Source organism: Manihot esculenta, chromosome 18, assembly GCF_001659605.2.
Source record: "Manihot esculenta cultivar AM560-2 chromosome 18, M.esculenta_v8, whole genome shotgun sequence".
In the NCBI taxonomy this organism is placed as follows: domain Eukaryota; kingdom Viridiplantae; phylum Streptophyta; class Magnoliopsida; order Malpighiales; family Euphorbiaceae; genus Manihot; species Manihot esculenta.
In genome coordinates, this window is record NC_035178.2 from 17287788 (window position 1) to 17294173 (window position 6386).

The following is a 6386-nucleotide window of genomic DNA, read 5'->3' on the forward strand; positions in this document are numbered from 1 at the left end:
ACAAGATTAAAGACATATAGATAGGACATGGAAACACCTAAATGCATTAACAATGTTCAAAAACTGAGTGGGCGTGTTACAACTCTAGGCCGGTTCATACCATGTTCGGCAAAAAAATGTCTCGCATTCTTTAAAGCATTAAAGGGGAAAAATAAGTTTGCATAGGGGGAAGAGTGTGTTGAGACTTTTCATAATTTGAAACACTTTTTGTCATCCCCATCGTTGCTAAGATTGCCCATGTTTGCTTGTGCGAAAAGACAAAGGAAAGCAAAGCCCGATCTATTATGTCAGTCAAGTCTTGAAAGGGGCATAATTAAATTATCCTCCTCTAGAGAAGCTGGCCTTCTCAGTTTTGATACCAGCAATCAAACTATGACCTTATTTCAAGTCCCATACTGTAGTGGTAAGGACAAACTACCCTCTTCGGAAGGTGCTTCACAGGCCAGAGCTTTCAGGGCGACTGTCCACTTGGGTCGTTATACTGTCGACCTATGACATTAGGTATATTCCTGAAAATGCAATTGACACGGAACCCTATGGCACAAGTCTCAAACCCACCGCACAAGTAGATACGGAATCCAAAGATTTGATAAACCCACCTCCTATAGCACCCCAAACTTAGAGAAGCTGAAACACCAATGATCGAAGGATTTAGATGAGAATCCGACAAACGCCACAACGAATAGTTGATAAGTTAGCTAAGATTCTTGGTGCAATTGATGAAAGCAAATCCTCACTCTCACTCAAAGTAATACACGCCAAAGGCATGAAAGAAATTCTGAAAAGTTTGATTAAAAGCCCCTCTTACAATTGTTTCTTATCCTTATATAGTAAGGAGAAAAACAAATAAAACCCTAAGACACTCTTCTTGGGTCTGACTAAAATACCTAAGGCCCAAGCCCAATCACACACTAAAATAATGCATAAGTATTAAAACATAAGCCCAAAACATGGCTTAACACTCTAAAACTTAAAAGATAAAATATGGCCAGAATACAAGCCCAAACAAAGCTAAAATAAAACAAGTGTTAAATCATAAAAATATAGCAAGCCCATCATATCAATGCTGAATAAATTAGACAGCGCTATCTCCATTACACACTAATTATTTGTTAGTTTGAATAATTTAAGTCCGTAATTGCTTGGATTATTCTTACATGAGAACACTTGGGACAAAACCCAATGAAATTGTATGATCTAGCGCTATCTCCATACGTTTGGGTAGCTAGGATTGGATCTCTCTATTTCTTAATGCAATTGACAATTGTTTTGATGCCTAAGGCCCAAGGACGTTCCTTGGCAATTTGTTAATTAGTAATTAATTAGAGGACGTTCCCTAATTGGTTTAATCATAAGGAGAGATAATGGTGGTGAGAAGCGTCTTCCATCTCCATAAAATCTATTGAATCAACCCAAAAGAACAAAGTGTCTGTGATCAATCCCAACAATTAAAGTGGATCCAATACTTCAACTAGAGCTTTCTCATTATGGATTATTTTTTATTTAATTATTTGCTTTCCATTATTTTTCTCATTATTAGTTTACTGTAATCAATCTCAAACCCCCCTATTTTTTGTTGACAGTTTTGATCCCAATTTTCAGTTTATCTCTTTTGATCCCACTTTCAGTTTTTATCTCATTTTTAGCTTATTATTGTTCCAGTTTATTTTATTGGTCATAAAAAGAGAAATAGGTGAGTTCTCAATTTCCTGTGTATTCGATCCTTTCACCACTATCTGCAGTTGTAAATTGTTGATAACCAGAAAGGTTATTTTTGACCGGCTTCGACAACCGCGAGTCAAAAATTGGCGCCGTTGCCGGGGAGTTAATTTAACTTATTTGTTTTTCTTTCAGGACGAAAGAGAAAAAAAAATTGAAGACCACCTTTGCGTAGGAGCACCTTCTGCAACACATTCGGCCGCCGAACTTTATCAACCTTCAGCCGCTGAACCTCATCCTCATTCTGCCGCCGAACATCTCACCAAGGCATAGTCACCATCGCATATCTGAATCATGGATGAGGTAAGTAGATCTGATTTTTCTTTACTGACATCTTTTATAAAAGAATTTGCCATAGGACTAGTTCAACAGGTTCAAGCATCCCAGCCACCAAGGCCATGTGGGATCTGTTCATATGTAGGACACTCAACTGATCAATGTCATACACGTTATGAGTATGACCAACCACTGAATGCATATGGAGGATTCTATGAATAGCCAAGACATGATCCCTACTGACACATACAATCCATATTGGGGAGACCATCCGAATTGTGGCTATGCAAGGGACCAACAAGTACATGCATTTGAAGGATTCTATGGACAGCCAAGACATGATCCCTACCTTGACAATTACAATCCATGTTGGGGAGACCATTCAAATTACGGCTATGCAAAGGCTAACAACTACCAGGATTATCAAGGATATCAAGCCCAACCAACACCTCCAAATTCCACCCAGCACCTTGAAAAGATGATGGAGTCCATGGGAAGTGCTTTACAAAACCTTGAACAGCAGATTGCCACTGCAGAAAATGAAAACATGTTGAGAAGGGAGGAAGAGTTTCAAGATGATGAGGAAGATGATGAAAGTTGGCAAGTACAAGAACAAGTTGCTGAAGAGAAACAACCAGAAAACTGTTTGTCCAAACAAACTAGTCAAACAGAACCTGTTGATAGTTTAGATATCATTGATTGTTTGAGTGAAAATATTTTTTATGTAAATCAAGATGATATACTAAATGATGATCTTTGCAGGGAAGAGACTCAGAAAGAGCCAAAATTGAAAGAAACTGACTGTTGCATCCAACAGGTGAACTGCAGCCAAGCACAGACTGAAGAGAGCTCTGTCGCACCACTTCAGGAAGGACTTGCGCAAACTGAAGCCATGACTTTTCAGCCGCCGAACTCCACCATCTTTCGGCCGCCGGACCCTGTACCTCAGCTCCCATCGCAAACTGAAACCATCCTTCGGCCGCCGAACTCAGCCATCTTTCGGCCGCCGAATCCAACTACTCTTCAACTCCCCTTTCAATCAGATCTTGCACAAGAAGGAGTACTTGAAAGCCTTTCAGTCCATACTCATAAGGAACAAATGGAAGTCCAAGCACCTAAACCAAAGGAGCATGCAGATCAATGCCTTCCCAAACCTTCGGATACGGTAGAATTTGTTTTGCCTGAATTCAGTACTAAATTGCAGCTAGCCATGCAGAAACATGAATTGGAATTCAAAGTTCTTCCCAATCATCTAAAAAATGCAAACATAAGGGCTAGAGGCAAACCTCATCTGAAAGAGGAAAAGCTAATCATGTTACTTCATGAGTACATGGAAAAAATAGGATGGGCTATGACCAAATCACAGGGAGTGCTACACTTTTTGCTCAATACAGTTGGGATTCTTTTCCCTTCTCCAATTACTTGAACCTTGATCAAGAGGATCGCACCATGCACACCACACCTAAGGGAGTATTCAGTTTCCTTTGTTCTTTTATGTTTCTTATACATTGAGGACAATGCATGATTTAAGTGTGGGGGTGCATATCTCTGAATTTTTTATTTTTACTTTTAAGTTTATTTTTGCTTTAATCTTTAGTTTGCTTGCATTAGGAAAATTTTTTTCATTTTTATTATTTTTGCTTTCAATAAAACACACACAACCACAACCTTCTTCTTCTTTTTGTTTTGCTCTACTTAAACTGATAAACTATGTTGGATGAGTTTTTCTTTCCATGACCCCATTGATGTGATGACTCTTTAAACTTATGTTGAATCAATTGCAGTGAGTTATATTCATGTTTTAGAATTGCCTTTTGAATTGAATCCTTGAGTTTGCCATGGTGAAAAATATATTGATGACACTCATTAGAGAGAATAAATTGAAAATTGTGTGAATAAACTTAACATGACTTGATTTAGCAATTGGTGCTGATTTGCCCAAATCATTGAGAGAAAGAAAATTCAGCAAAGGCAAAGACCTCAAAAGCACAAATTAAAAACTGTTCCAATAATCAAAAGACTAAGAACAGAGCTAGTAGCCACTTGGAAAGGTGACCAACTGAGTAACTGAGGGTGAGTATCACAAATATGTACCTTCACGTCAAAAGGTTGGTGACTTCTTCAAGCAAGATCTAAAAGTGCAAAAAGCCTGAATAAAGTACTTCAAGGTAAGGGCAAGTCACACCAAAAGTTGGAAAAAGTCTTAACAAATAATATGCATGTATGGTCTCTCTTGAGGAAAACAAATCCTAGCCGCGTAAGAGCTTAAGTGGAAATAAAGGATCAAAAGCAAAGAAAGCTCATTTGACTATGTTTATTTGCTTGAGGACAAGCAAAAGGCTAAGTGTGAGGGTATTTGATAGAGCACAATTTAGTCCATTTTATATTAATATTATTGATAAATATTTACATGATTTCTGCTTAATTTAGTACTTTTAATATTATTTTGCAGAAAATGGTGTAAAAGGACAAATTGGAGAAAATGTCCCTAAAACTGCCTTATTTGGAGCCAAAGAGAATAAGCCTGCCAAGTTGGATTCAAGTCAAGCTAAACGAGGAAAATATTTTTGAGGCTTAAATATTGAAGCACTTGGGCCAAGTACATGGACCAAGCACCTCACGCAAATGGGCCACGCACATGGGATCCGCACGAGGCCACTGCACCTCATCAATTCACGCGAACGGAACCAAGCGCACGTCCCACCTCATCAACGCGCAAAATGGCCCGCTCCTTCTTTGCACATGGGCCCCACCAAGGCGTTCCAGCAGCTCACGCATATGGACCCGCACAATCAATTCACGCGGACCAACCTTCAGCACGTGCACCAAGCTCCCGCGAACCCGCTTATGGCCTGCTCTTTCTTTGCACATGGGCCCGCAGCACTCCAATTCACTTGCACACGGGCCCGCCCAAGGCACACTCCTCTTCATCACATCACCGTGGACCGCGCTTGGGCCAACGCCATTCCCGCCAGCGTACGTGAATCGGTGCATTTCATCACTCATGCACATCACTCATGCACAAGGGCCCATTCTTGCACGTGGACCCGCACCTTCGCTCCAGCACATGGACAGCCCAAGCATCTCACATAGGCCCGCACTTCACCATTCACTTCACATGGACCATGGACCCGCACGTTCATCAATTCTTGCGCGAGACCAGTGTACCTCAGCAACTCACGCACACGTCCGCCCATTCCCGCACATCACCCATGCACATGGGCCACGCACACATGGGACCGCACGGACAGCGTTGGTGTTTCCAATTTAGGGCTCCTCTGCACCTATTTAAAGGCTCTTCAGTACATAGAATTCAATTCTCAATTCGGCAATTCCGCAGCCCGGCGCAAGGAAGAATTCAGTTCTTCTTTCTTTTCTTTTCCTTTTTTTTATTTTATTTTTCTGTTTTTAATTCAGCCAATGAGTGGCTGATTTCTTTAATCTAGTTGAATATTGGTTGAAGTTTTAGTTGATTAATGGGTTGTGAGACTTGATCAAATATTGTTTAATATTTGGGAATTCAATATTCATGCAATTGCATATTTAATTTTCATATTATTTTGTTAATGAGATCTACGTTGGTTTTTGATTGCAAAATAATTATTTGTTAGTTTGAATAATTTAAGTCTTTAATTGCTTGGATTATTCTTACATGAGAACACTTGGGACAAAACCCAAGGAAATTGTATGATCTAGCGCTATCTCCATACGTTTGGGTAGCTAGGATTGGATCTCTCTATTTCTTAATGCAATTGACAATTGTTTTGATGCCTAAGGCCCAAGGACGTTCCTTGGCAATTTGTTAATTAGTAATTAATTAAAGGACGTTCACTAATTGGTTTAATCATAAGGAGAGATAATGGTGGTGAGAAGCGTCTTCCATCTCCATAACTAATCTATTGAATCAACCCAAAAGAACAAAGTGTCTGTGATCAATCCCAACAACTAAAGTGGATCCAATACTTCAACTAGAGCTTTCTCATTATTGATTACTTTTTATTTAATTATTTGCTTTCCATTATTTTTCTCATTATTAGTTTACTGCAATCAATCTCAAACTCCCCTGTTATTTTGTTGACAGTTTTGATCCCAATTTTCAGTTTATCTCATTTGATCCCACTTTCAATTTTTATCTCATTTTTAGTTTATTATTGTTCCAGTTTATTTTCTTGGTCATAAAAAGAGAAATAGGTGAGTTCTCAATTCCCTGTGGATTCGATCCTTTCACCACTATCTGCAGTTGTAAATTGTTGATAACCAGAAAGGTTATTTTTGACCGGCTTCGACAACCGCGAGTCACCTGGCAAGTCTATTTTATAAGCATTGTCATTGATTCGCTCTAAGACTTGAAATGGACCATCACCACGAGCATCCAACTTATTCTTCCTCTG